The sequence below is a fragment of the Oncorhynchus masou genome, chromosome 29 (genome assembly GCF_036934945.1).
Source record: "Oncorhynchus masou masou isolate Uvic2021 chromosome 29, UVic_Omas_1.1, whole genome shotgun sequence".
Taxonomy (NCBI): domain Eukaryota; kingdom Metazoa; phylum Chordata; class Actinopteri; order Salmoniformes; family Salmonidae; genus Oncorhynchus; species Oncorhynchus masou.
The window spans coordinates 87,501,412-87,515,341 of NC_088240.1; the positions used below are offsets into that span (position 1 = coordinate 87,501,412).

A 13,930-nucleotide genomic window follows, 5' to 3' on the forward strand; every position below is an offset into this window, starting at 1 on the left:
ACGTCAAAGTGCCTCCCTCCAAGTCCCCTGAGCATGTGAAAATGATGATGATGACCAAAGATGGTCTGTTCCATAGAATTTGGAATTAGAACAATTTACTAGGATCTCGAGGTAAAACTGTCCAGTAGACAAATGTGTAGTGGCTGTGTGTGATCGTTGCTATGAGAACCAACGAAAAAGCATAACCAATGCTTTTTTGAAGAAATGTTTGAAGCCTGGTAAATTTGACACTAATGTATCTGTTTGCTTTGATTATCACTGTTTGTTTATTCAAACAAAAATACGATTTATTGCTTAGAAAGTTATGCCACTGCAGTAATGTATTTTTGTATGCAGTTTGTGTTTGGACCCCCATGTCCAAGCTGTATTGAACCTGGCCTCTATTGAGGTTAGTCTTTCAGTTATGTATTCATATTTCTAAAATATTGTTGTTTATGTTTACATGTAGTGGCTAACTTTCTCTTTCTTTCGTGCTATAGTTTTGTTTTTCACTGTGTGTATAAGTGTGTGTTTGACAGACATCTAAGAGAGATTCAAATGTTTCATTCACTTCTTTCTTGTACAGTTCTTGGTAATGACCACAGGGTGGGAGTGTGTGACAGAAAAGTAAAATAACTAGTAAAAGAAACATTGGGCCCTTACCTAGCGAAAGCTTCCTACAGGACTGACTAAATACATGTAGGATTATTATGAAACTGGCATCCTCTACAGAAGGCGTGATCAGCAGTTATTGTTGTCATATTTATTGCTTTCAGAAAGAAAATACATTGTTGTCAACAGAAAGTTATACAGACACAGTGCATAACTTTGACCATGAGTGCACACAGCGAATCACAGGGAAAAAAGGGGCATCTGTAGTCTACCTCAGATTGCAGGCCTGAGGCCCTGTCACATCTGATGGGCTCTCTCTCACGTCAGTTCAAACATGAAAAATAAACAAACCATGCTGTACCTTCCCCTCCTCCACCCTTCCACCCAGAACCGTATGTAGGAGGTGAGGAAGGACTGTGGTCTGTCATAGAAAACTATCACCAAAAAGGCAGGAGATCGGCAGCAGTAGTGCTCTCTAATGGAAGCCTTATGTTCCACATAGGAAAGAAAAGGGTTAATTAAGTAAGTAAAACTCTTCCATCCATTCCTACCTAAGCTACAGTACCTCTCCTTCTCTCCTTACTTTTTCCTTTCACGTTCTTTGGCACGTGACTTGGCCCTGGTTGTGTGCCCGGTGGTGGTGTAATGGACTGGGTCCTCCTCACCGGCCCAGCCCAGGCAGCATCAGAACCGGCAGCATCGCGCTTGCTGCTGGTAAACCTGTTTTTTCCAGGGTTGCAATGACACCCTATTCCCTATATAGTGCACTACTTTTAACCAGGCCCCTTCCCTATATAGTGCACTACTTTTGACCAGAACCCCATATAGGGAATAGGGTGTCATTTGGGACACAATCCAGGGCTGCTGGGCTGAGTAGTGTGGGATCTTTACAGTGAAAGCATCATGGCATAATGACATCACAGTTATCTCCCTGTACTGTTTGAGAGAGAGAGTCAAAGGCTTTCATATGAAATGCTGCCACTGTTGCCTCTCCAGTCTCCACGGCTATTTATCCATGGTCGTTCTTGATGAGTAAAGCTGCTACTAATCAGACATCTTTCACTACTGCGCAATTCATTACAGCTCATAAAAGCGGATGAGGTCATAGCTGTTATGTGTGATTTTCTGCATCAGAGATTTAGTGAAGACATTGAACCTCTGGCAAACCAACCTACACACTAGTTCTATACTATGTGGTATTGTGGGGTAGACGGACTACTGTCAGTATTGGATTGGGAATCAGAACTTCCACAGATATCCGTATGGATGTATCTACTGAATCCCACTCACATGGTTCTGCTCCATAACTGCTCTATGACTGTTGAAATCATGTTTATTTTATTTAGTGTTCAATCTTCATTTATTCAGGAAGTCCCATTGAGGTGAGAAGACTTGTTTTACAAGGCTGACCTGGCCTGTATATCTTGGCTAGACAGAGAAGCTTCTGATGTCACAAAGCCCCTGAAAATAAGGAGGAAAGTATCAGACACAGAGATTTAACAGAGCAGAAGGCCTCCTGGGAACCCAGTATTTGTTTAAATTCCAAATCCATACGTTGTGTTTATTTATCAAGTGTAATCTGGCGTAGTTATCAGTGCTGGAAGGGCAGCTCAGAGTTTACTCACCAAGTTCAAATATTGCATTTTCAACGCAGCGAGCAATTGCAATATGTCCTGACATGAAATTGAATCTCTTGAAAGAGCAAGTGAAAACAAACAGTTGGGTACTTGCTAATGACATCATTATGTGTGTACCTGAATATCATTACTCTACACATTAAGGTTGTATGGTTCTGTACAAGCCTCAACTTTTCATCAACAAACAAAACATTGCTGTTATATCCTAAATCTCCAATGTCTTCCTAATACTGTATATTATAAACATGACATTCTCATATCATAACCTTCTATTGTCGGGACATAAAAACTTGTGAATTCCCTCGCTTTGTACCTTTGCAGCGCACCGAGACATTAGTCAACACCAACGTAGCTACAGATGATGCATTAAATATATTACGTAGGCCTATGTAGAATTACAGTAACAGGTAAATGCCTGGCTCTGCCTAAGACAGGCATTGTCTCCGTCCCAAATGGCCCCCTTTCTCTATGTCGTGTGCTACATTTGACCTGAGCTCTGGTCAAAATTAGTGCACTTTAAAGGGAATATGGTGCCATTGGGACGTAGCCTTTGCCATATTGAGGGACTGTACAGAGGAAAGGCTATGTAGTGCATTACAGTATTACATAAAGCCTAACGCCAATGTTTCCAGCCCTGCAGGCACAAACCAGCCATCATTTCCCAAGGTATGGTAAGAGGTAAACACCCTGACACTGTAACATTCCATCAACAAGATCAAACAGAGAAGCCATCCACAGCCCTGCCCAGGTATTAAACAGTACAGTACACCACTGTCTTCATAGGGGCGTGCACTAAGGAACCTTTCCAAGGTGATCCCATTCAAAAGCACTGTGGAAAGCAAAGCACACATTCAGGAGGAGGAGGAGGAAGGATAAAACCACGTCCTGTACAATATAGATCAAATCTCCTCTAGTGGAGGTCAACGACCCCTCACTGTATGCCTCTTTTACCGTTAATAGTCCCGTTCTCCGGGGATATGATGTTTGGATTGTTCTGGAAATATATAGGCAATAAAGGACAATGGGGTGTCATAAACGTTGATTAAAGCTCTTCTTAAAAGAGCCAGGCGGGAGAGGTTCCTGAGTTATGGAGGCCTTTCAGTCGCCGTTATTGTTTCTGTGACAGAGACCTCTTAATGCTGCTGCCTGTGTCTGGCTGGGCCATCCTGGACGACACGGTGCAGCGGTAAACATCTCTCTCTCTTTGAGGAGAGGAGACAGTCATTAATCCAAAGGCTGGGACAGAGGAGGAGAGGGGGGGAGGAGGGAAGACATCACACCCAGCCAGCCCAGCCAACAACCCAGCCCAGTCTCCCAGCTCCCCAGCCCCCCCAGCCCCCCAGCCTAGCCTCCCAGCCCCCAGCCCCCCAGGCTCCCAGCCCACAGCTTCCCAGCCCAGCCTCCAAGCCCCCAAGCACCCCAGCCTAGCAGTCCAGCCCAGCATCCCAGCCCCCCAGCCTAGCAATCCAGCCCAGCCCCCCAGTCCAGCCCAGCCTCCAAGCCCCCTAGCACCCCAGCCTAGCAGTCCAGCCCAGCATCCCAGCCCCCCCAGCCTAGCAATCCAGCCCAGCCCCCCAGTCCAGCCCAGCCTCCAAGCCCCCTAGCACCCCAGCCTAGCAGTCCAGCCCAGCATCCAAGCCCCCCAGCCCAGCCCCCAGCCTAGCAATCCAGCCCAGCATCCCAGCCCCCCAGTCCAGCCCAGCCTACAAGCCACCACCAGCAGGTCACAATAACCTCCAACCTGCATGATTTTTCACTATCCAGATGTCTGTTTTATTTTTTTGGTACATTTTAACTGAGGCTTAAATTTCAATGATCCTGGTAGTGGTAGTAGTGGTGGTTACACTGTTTAATGGCCTTTCTATTAAATTACATTATGATTATAATAACTCTTGATACACTCTTAGGGAGGGCTGTCTGTAGACTCTTTTTTAAAGACAATATTGCATGTCATCACATTTCATGTCTCTTTAGGCCTATGTCACATTCTAAAGAAAAATGCTATAAGTGGAATTCAGAGGATGAAGTGATGATATGTAGGATAGCTGCAAACAGTTGCATGAATAAGACTCAAGATCATGACGTGATTTAACTATCCTCCTGGCTCTTACATTAACAACTGAAATAAATAATACCAGAGTAGAGGAAACATAACACTGCTCTGTCTGGAAACATGACCGTATCTAAGACAGTGACAGAATTAGGGAGAAGGTATGATCAAGTGACAGGCAATTCATTTGTCCATATCCATCACTAAGCACCTCTCTTGTCTGTCATCCATTTAATGTGTGCATAAACCACCCCCTGACATAAACATGGAGAAGTGCCATAGATAGAAAGAGTCTGTATGAGTTCTACAGACAAATGGTTGTTTAGTTTGTTTAGTTTGATGGTAGAACCAGGATAATGTTCTACAGACAGATGGTTGTTTAGTTTGTTTAGTTTGTTTAGTTTGATGGTAGAACCAGGATGATGTTCAACAGACAGATGGTTGTTTAGTTTGTTTAGTTTGTTTAGTTTGATGGTAGAACCAGGATGATGTTCTACAGACAGATGGTTGTTTAGTTTGTTTAGTTTGATGGTAGAACCAGGATGATGTTCAACAGACAGATGGTTGTTTAGTTTTTTTAGTTTGATGGTAGAACCAGGATGATGTTCAACAGACAGATGGTTGTTTAGTTTGTTTAGTTTGATGATAGAACCAGGATGATGTTCTACAGACAGATGGTTGTTTAGTTTGTTTAGTTTGATGATAGAACCAGGATGATGTTCTACAGACAGATGGTTGTTTAGTTTGTTTAGTTTGATGATAGAACCAGGATGATGTTCTACAGACAGATGGTTGTTTAGTTTGTTTAGTTTGTTTAGTTTGATGGTATAACCAGGATGATGTTCTACAGACAGATGCTTGTTTAGTTTGTTTAGTTTGTTTACAGACAGATGGTTGTTTAGTTTGATGGTAGAACCAGGATGATGTTCTACAGACAGATGGTTGTTTAGTTTGTTTAGTTTGTTTAGTTTGATGGTATAACCAGGATGATGTTCTACAGACAGATGGTTGTTTAGTTTGTTTAGTTTGTTTAGTTTGATGGTATAACCAGGATGATGTTCTACAGACAGATGCTTGTTTAGTTTGTTTAGTTTAATGGTAGAACCAGGATGATGTTCTACAGACATATGGTTGTTTAGTTTGATGGTAGAACCAGGATGATGTTCTACAGACAGATGGTTGTTTAGTTTTTTTAGTTTAATGGTAGAACCAGGATGATGTTCTACAGACAGATGGTTGTTTAGTTTGTTTAGTTTGTTTAGTTTGATGGTATAACCAGGATGATGTTCTACAGACAGATGCTTGTTTAGTTTGTTTAGTTTAATGGTAGAACCAGGATGATGTTCTACAGACATATGGTTGTTTAGTTTGATGGTAGAACCAGGATGATGTTCTACAGACAGGTGGTTGTTTAGTTTTTTTAGTTTAATGGTAGAACCAGGATGATGTTTGACAGACAGATGGTTGTTTAGTTTGATGGTAGAACCAGGATGATGTTATACAGACAGATGGTTGTTTAGTTTGTTTAGTTTGATGGTAGAACCAGGAGGATATTCTACAGACAGATGGTTGTCTAGTTTGTTTAATTTGTTTAGTTTGATGGTAGAACCAGGATGATGTTATACAGACAGATGGTTGTTTAGTTTGTTTAGTTTGATGGTAGAACCAGGATGATGTTCAACATACAGATGGTTGTTTAGTTTGTTTAGTTTGAGGGTAGAACCAGGATGATGTTCTACAGACAGATGGTTGTTTAGTTTGTTTAGTTTGATGGTAGAACCAGGATGATGTTCAACAGACAGATGGTTGTTTAGTTTGTTTAGTTTGAGGGCAGGACCAGGATGATATTCTACAGACAGATGGTTGTTTAGTTTGATGGTAGAACCAGGATGAAGTTCTACAGACAGATGGTTGTTTAGTTTGATGGTAGAACCAGGATGATGTTCTACAGACAGATGGTTGTTTAGTTTGTTTAGTTTAGATGGTTGTTTAGTTTGATGGTAGAACCAGGATGATGTTCTACAGACAGATGGTTGTTTAGTTTGTTTAGTTTAATGGTAGAACCAGGATGATGTTCTACAGACAGAGGGTTGTTTAGTTTGATGGTAGAACCAGGATGATGTTTTACAGACAGATGGTTTGTTTAGTTTGTTTAGTTTGATGGTAGGACCAGGATAATGTTCTACAGAGAGATGGTTGTTTAGTTTGTTTAGTTTGATGGTAGAACCAGGATGATGTTGTTCAGACAGATGGTTGTTTAGTTTGTTTAGTTTGATGGCAGAACCAGGATGATGTTCAACAGACAAATGGTTGTTTAATTTGATGGTAGAACCAGGATGATGTTTTGTCTGTCCTTGATTTCCCCTGCATCACATTACCTTTAGCCTACCTTGCATTACTTCTGGAAAAATATCTCACTTGTTCTTTGTCTGTGTAACAGCATATCTTAAATCCAACACTTAGAGGTCGATATAATGCCTCCAATTATTTATTTACTCAAGGCAGCAGCATGATTATTCATTATTAAGAGGTAGAGGATGGAGAGAGGAGAACATTCTCTCTCTCAATTCAATTCAAGTGCTTTATTGGCATGGGAAACATATGTTAACATTGCCAAAGCAAGTGAAATAGATAATAAACAAAAGTGAAATAAACTCTCTCCCTCTGTCTAGCTTTCTTTCTCTCTCTTCTCTCTTTCTTTCTCTATCTCTCTCTCTCTTTCTCTCTTGCGCTCTCTCCAAAACAAGGTCCAAGTCTGCTATTCAAGGCTAACTTTCTTGTGTTTGTGAACTTGGGTAAGTGGAGATGAATCAAATTGCTATCGGTCTACTATACTACTGTATATTAAATAATTAAATATCCATTTCAAATGTAAACTTTATTTACCATGATAAAAGCAGCCACTATTCCGGCTGATCAGTTTTTTTTTGCTAACAAGACGTGAATACCCATTTGTATAAGGTAGCCATTCAATAAGTATTGGTGCAAGTTGATAGTGGTGTACCCTCTCAGTTTTGTGCCATACGTACCCTATGCCCAGCAGTGTCCCGTACGTGCATTTGCAAACTCTGCCTTGCTCGCCCCAACAGCCCGCCTCCAAGCGGACCACGATGATTCAGAAGTTCAGGAATCCCACGTGACGTCACCGAGGGGTGATGTAATGCTTCTCTAAATAGAACGTATTGTAATCTTTTCTCAGTCCAACGTGGTTCCTTCTGAGAGTCTGTTGCGTATTTTCTACACTTGTTTGGTAAGTTAAAATAATTGCTTTCCACCACAGTAAATTATAAACATGCAATTATGGATTGTTAATTTCGTTTTGTTCAGCTGCATTGTTATTTCTTTTCACTTCAGTTGATGTGACAAGTTGCTCAGAGAATCGCATCAACAGAATGCTGCGGCGCTCTACAGATTTCTTTGAATATTATTTTCTGTTGTCTCGTGCATATTGTATTATGTGCAGAAATGTGTTTAAGTCCGTTATTTACTCGTATAGTGGCAGGCTTGCCATCTCGGTACAATATTTAGAAGTCTCAGAACGCGCGTGGACTGACTGTTGAATGTTGTTGGAGTTGAGCAGAGATGTCAAGTGTTGCTCTCTGCTCGCGAGCTGTCAGAGCCGTAGCTTCCAGCTACCATAGTAATTTACCCCACAAACTGAATGTGTGAGTAGGTTAGCTATGTGTAGTATCCAGTGATGTGCCAGTGCAGGGTAGCCTATGGCGCGCAATTACTAAAGATAATATTTGGAGGAATGAATTGGCAATGGTTATCAACAGCAAGTACTGACACAGCGTGGGCTATACGTGTCGACTTATTTAAAAAAATCTAGAGCTTTACAAAGTAATATTTTTAATGATTCTGAAGTTTGCAGTGCTTTGCAACATTGTCCCCCTGTCCCATGGATGGATGCAGCCCACTTCTAGACGTTGTCCTGTGTGTCAAACTGGACTGCGGGACGGGACGCGGACGCAGTTTACAAACGGTCACGTCCTCGACAACGGTAAAAGTAGCTAAAGAGGAGCTGTCATTCCATCCATAATACCAATACATGTTTATGATACTGTGGTAGCCTATAATACTGTTCATTTTGAAGAGTAATCTAACCGAAACATTACGTCATTCTGCAGGCCAGCAGTCGCTATTTGATTAACCGCCGCCGAGCAATTGAATGTTTCAGAGGAGTTCTGCTGACTGGGCACACTTTACGTTAAGTGCCTGCGGTATAAAAATATGTTCTAATCTTATGATTAGATTGTCATTGAATTTAAATGATGGCGAACCATTCTCCGTTTGTCAGTTTCCAGTTTTTTATTATTATTGTAGCCTATAACGATCAAACATTCTTTCTCTAAGTTTACCTGGGTGCCTCTCTTCTGCAATTACTATTCACTATCAATGACGATGATGACAATGTTAATAACTATTATTATTGAGTTTGTGGTTTAACTAAATATGATTCATGTGCAGCATTATAATATCTGCTGAATCCATCTTCATAAATAAAATAAAAACTCGTATTAAATAGCCTAAATTAAAAAGAACATGACCCAAATTATTTGAGCCACTTAACTTAAAATAAAAAATAATCTTTATAAGACTAGTAGAAGCGAGGGAAAGAGAGTGTGCTGGAATTTAGGCCTACTGAATATAACTGTTCTGACTGATGGAGGTACGACTGGAAAAAAAGTTCATTGTTATTGACAGAATAATTATTTCTTAGCGAATGTCCTTGTTTTTGAAGCCCGATAGTGGGTATATATAAAAAATACATCTAACACTAAACGGAGAGTAGACTGAAGTATACTTCTTAAAAATGTGTTTATTTCTAATTGAATTATTATATATGAATATATTCATCAAATCTGTCACCATAGATCAGCGACCATGATCAACACATTGGTATAAAATAAAGAACTCAGTAACACAGAGTGAAACATTTACTTAATAATCTAAGTGAACTAATTAAGTTAACTTAATCAATGTAGTTAAGTGAATACAACAGGTATACACCACTATTTGTGTGCTTTTGACCAGCTGTAAATTCAACCACTTTCCAGTTTTGAGTCTATTTAACTAGGTATAGATTAAGATGTGATGTTATAATCCTCATGGTTTTACATATTATACTTTGGGTTAGTTAGGGTCCTGTGTCACTCTGTTGGTAGAGTGTGGTGCTTGCAACACCATGGTTGTGGGTTTGATTCCCACAGGGGACAGGTATGGGGAAAAAGTGCATAAATGTATCAAGTTGCTCTGGAAAAGAGTGTCTGCTTAATAAAATAAAAAAAGTATTTTTATGAGATTTTTTGTTGTTTTTGAATAGCCTCATTTTATAAAACAAAGAGGGTGATTTGTACAATTTGCCGTGAGTGACACCGTCCACACAACCACAGTCCCCTCTATAAATAAAGGCCAATCTGACTCCAGCTATTGTGGTAGTGTAGAAAGGCCCTGTGGTTGAGTGTGTATTATGTCGGGCTCCTCCACAGCTCAGCGTTAGTTAACACCCTGCGGTTGAGTGTGTATTATGTCAGGCTCCTCCACAGCTCAGCGTTAGTTAACACCCTGTGGTTGAGTGTGTATTAGGCCGGGCTCCTCCACAGCTCAGCGTTAGTTAACACCCTGCGGTTGAGTGTGTATTATGCCGGGCTCCTCCACAGCTCAGCGTTAGTTAACACCCTACGGTTGAGTGTGTATTATGTCGGGCTCCTCCACAGCTCAGCGTTAGTTAACACCCTGCGGTTGAGTGTGTATTATGTCGGGCTCCTCCACAGCTCAGCGTTAGTTAACACCCTGCGGTTGAGTGTGTATTATGCCGGGCTCCTCCACAGCTCAGCGTTAGTTAACACCCTGCGGTTGAGTGTGTATTATGCCGGGCTCCTCCACAGCTCAGCGTTAGTTAACACCCTGCGGTTGAGTGTGTATTATGCCGGGCTCCTCCACAGCTCAGCGTTAGTTAACACCCTGTGGTTGAGTGTGTATTATGTCGGGCTCCTCCACAGCTCAGCGTTAGTTAACACCCTGCGGTTGAGTGTGTATTAGGCCGGGCTCCTCTACAGCTCAGCGTTAGTTAACACCCTGCGGTTGAGTGTGTATTATGCCGGGCTCCTCCACAGCTCAGCGTTAGTTAACACCCTGCGGTTGAGTGTGTATTATGTTGGGCTCCTCCACAGCTCAGCGTTAGTTAACACCCTGCGGTTGAGTGTGTATTATGCCGGGCTCCTCCACAGCTCAGCGTTAGTTAACACCCTGCGGTTGAGTGTGTATTATGTCGGGCTCCTCCACAGCTCAGCGTTAGTTAACACCCTGCGGTTGAGTGTGTATTAGGCCGGGCTCCTCCACAGCTCAGCGTTAGTTAACACCCTGCGGTTGAGTGTGTATTATGCCGGGCTCCTCCACAGCTCAGCGTTAGTTAACACCCTGCGGTTGAGTGTGTATTATGTTGGGCTCCTCCACAGCTCAGCGTTAGTTAACACCCTGCGGTTGAGTGTGTATTATGCCGGGCTCCTCCACAGCTCAGCGTTAGTTAACACCCTGCGGTTGAGTGTGTATTATGCCGGGCTCCTCCACAGCTCAGCGTTAGTTAACACCCTGCGGTTGAGTGTGTATTATGTTGGGCTCCTCCACAGCTCAGCGTTAGTTAACACCTTGTTGTCCTCAATGTGGATGTGAGTGTGTTGACTGGTGAAGCCCTGGGGTGGAGGTGTCACTATGCTTGTTGGTAATGTACACACACACACACACGCACGCACGCACACACACACACACACACACACACACACACACACACACACACACACACACACACACACACACACACACACACACACACACACACACACACACACACACATCGTGCGGGGACTGAGAGGTGGTGATTGACAGTGATTGAGGGTTGCCTCTCAGGGGCCCCTCTGTGCTGTGTGTGTACAGCATACTATAGGGCCTATATGAGGAGTTCACAGCACATACAGCATTGTTTGAGCAAGCCGTGTTCCTCGCCTCAGGGATCGCTGTGATCCCACCATGAACCTGCACTGTTGAAGGCCCCCCCACCCCCACGTCGAACACACACACTTAACACACACACACCGAACATACACACACCGAACACACACACACACGGCCGAACACACACACACACACCATACTGTTTGAATTGTAATATGTGCCCTACCTGAAGAGTTCGTTCACTGGTCCCCGTTGAAATCGTACTCCGCTCACTAATCCTTCCCCTCTCTCACATCGGGACCCAGTTAATGTAAAGTGTAACCAAATTTCCTCTGCTAAACTAAAACATCTATATCAAATAAAAGCCGAGTGCCCCATTGAAGGGAAAAGGCGTTGTGCTTCTGGCGATTTAGAGGCGAGAGCAGCAATTGGGACAACTCACTGGGGCTTACATGGAGCCCTTGTTTCAGTGTTTTATGCGTATTATGGTTTTCATTTCCTTTTCAACGTGTTGAGTTGATGTATTTCTGAAGGAAAAGCCTCAAACCATCATTTTTCATATTCTGGTAATGACTCGGGAATAAAGCATAGGCCTAATGTGTGGAAATGGAATAGAAAATGTTTCTCTTTGAATGTTAGTCTTGGGGTTTTCTGATTGACATTTGGAGAAAAGTTTTTGGACCATGAGCCAAATCACATTGTTAAACACTTGATGGACTAGTTTAAGTTGTTGATAATACTGTGAGAAGAGTTCTACTTAGTGAACAAAGCTTGATGAATTGAAAGTATCCAGGTTAGAGAATGGATCCTGCTGTTCAGACCAATCTTTTTTATATTATATCTGGGCTACCAGTATTATACCTACGGTATGTGGAGAGTCTACTACCAGTATTATACCTACAGTATGTGGAGAGTCTACTACCAGTATTATACCTACAGTATGTGGAGAATCTACTACCAGTATTATACCTACAGTATGTGGAGAGTCTACTACCAGTATTATACCTACAGTATGTGGAGAGTCTACTACCAGTATTCTACCTACAGTATGTGGAGAGTCTACTACCAGTATTATACCTACAGTATGTGGAGAGTCTACTACCAGTATTATACCTACAGTATGTGGAGAGTCTACTACCAGTATTATACCTACGGTATGTGGAGAGTCTACTACCAGTATTATACCTACAGTATGTGGAGAGTCTACTACCAGTATTATACCTACAGTATGTGGAGAATCTACTACCAGTATTATACCTACAGTATGTGGAGAGTCTACTACCAGTATTATACCTACAGTATGTGGAGAGTCTACTACCAGTATTATACCTACAGTATGTGGAGAGTCTACTACCAGTATTATACCTACAGTATGTGGAGAGTCTACTACCAGTATTATACCTACAGTATGTGGAGAGTCTACTACCAGTATTCTACCTACAGTATGTGGAGAGTCTACTACCAGTATTATACCTACAGTATGTGGAGAGTCTACTACCAGTATTATACCTACAGTATGTGGAGAATCTACTACCAGTATTATACCTACAGTATGTGGAGAGTCTACTACCAGTATTCTACCTACAGTATGTGGAGAGTCTACTACCAGTATTATACCTACAGTATGTGGAGAGTCTACTACCAGTATTATATCTACAGTATGTGGAGAGCCTGCTTCTTTGTCTTGGAGTGGCCAAGGCTCACTAAGTGTACAATTAGATAACAATTGATCAATAAGGTTGTTGCTGTTGCTCTGAAAAGTGTTGTTTAAGGTTGTAAAGTGATTCTCATGTTTCAGCGAGTGGTGAAAATATCAGTCATGTGGCCCATGCATGTTCAGAGATGATGGAGCATGTTTATCTTTGAGACTTTGTTATGAATAGAAACAGAACAGGTGAAGGACAAGAGAGAGAGAGTGAGGTAGAGAGAAAGAGAGAGTGATGGGGAGAGAGAGAGAGAGAGAGAGAGACAGAATGGGGAGAGTCTAGAGGTATTATACCTAAGAATGGGGGAGAGAGTCTAGAGAGAGTAGAGAGAAAGAGAGTGATGGGGAGAGTCTACTAGAAGAATGGAAGAGAGTATGAGGAGAGGTAGAGAGAGATAGAAGAATGGGGGAGAGAGAGTATTATACCTACAGTATGTGGAGAGTGATGGGGAGAGTATTATAGAGAAGAATGGTGGAGAGAGAGAGAGTAGGTAGAGAGAGTATGGGGAACGAGAGAAGGAGAAAAATGATGAGGGAGAAAGAGAGAGAGCACGGGAGACAGATACCTACAGGACGAGGAGAGTCTAGAAGGATAGAAAGAGAGTATGTGAGAGAGGAGAACGAGTAGGGAGAAACAGTATGAGGAGAGAGGAGACCGAGTAGGGAGAAAGAGAGGAGGGAGAGATAGAGACCAGACCTCCTTGCCCTCTGTCAGAGGGACCATACCTGTCCAGACCTTTCCCAGCAGGCTTTGCCACAGATGGAGCCTGTAAGAAAAACAGGCTCTGGTTAACTTTACTACGCCATTTGAATGTTTTGACTTTGTTAGAGGAAATAGTCTGTACAGGTTAAAAAAATCACACATGCTAATCATGTATGAAGGTATTCATGCTAAACAAGTCATGTGTGGTCTACTCAAATGTTTAGTTGATTCAAATAGAGAGACACAAAAAAAATATTTTGTGGATTTCAATCAGATCACACATGGTGGAA

At 42.1% G+C, this 13,930-nt stretch overlaps 1 protein-coding gene across 1 annotated transcript in view; it reads left to right on the top strand.

The window, feature by feature from the left end:
* The first annotated feature begins 7,464 nt into the window (after positions 1–7,464).
* The window catches only part of LOC135521366 (cyclic AMP-responsive element-binding protein 5-like), a 31,857-nt gene continuing 25,391 nt past the window's right edge, over positions 7,465–13,930 (top strand). Inside the window, exon 1 of the mRNA XM_064947275.1 lies at positions 7,465–7,528. The gene's annotated coding sequence lies outside the window, so the exon portion shown is untranslated. The remainder of the gene's footprint in view (positions 7,529–13,930) is intronic.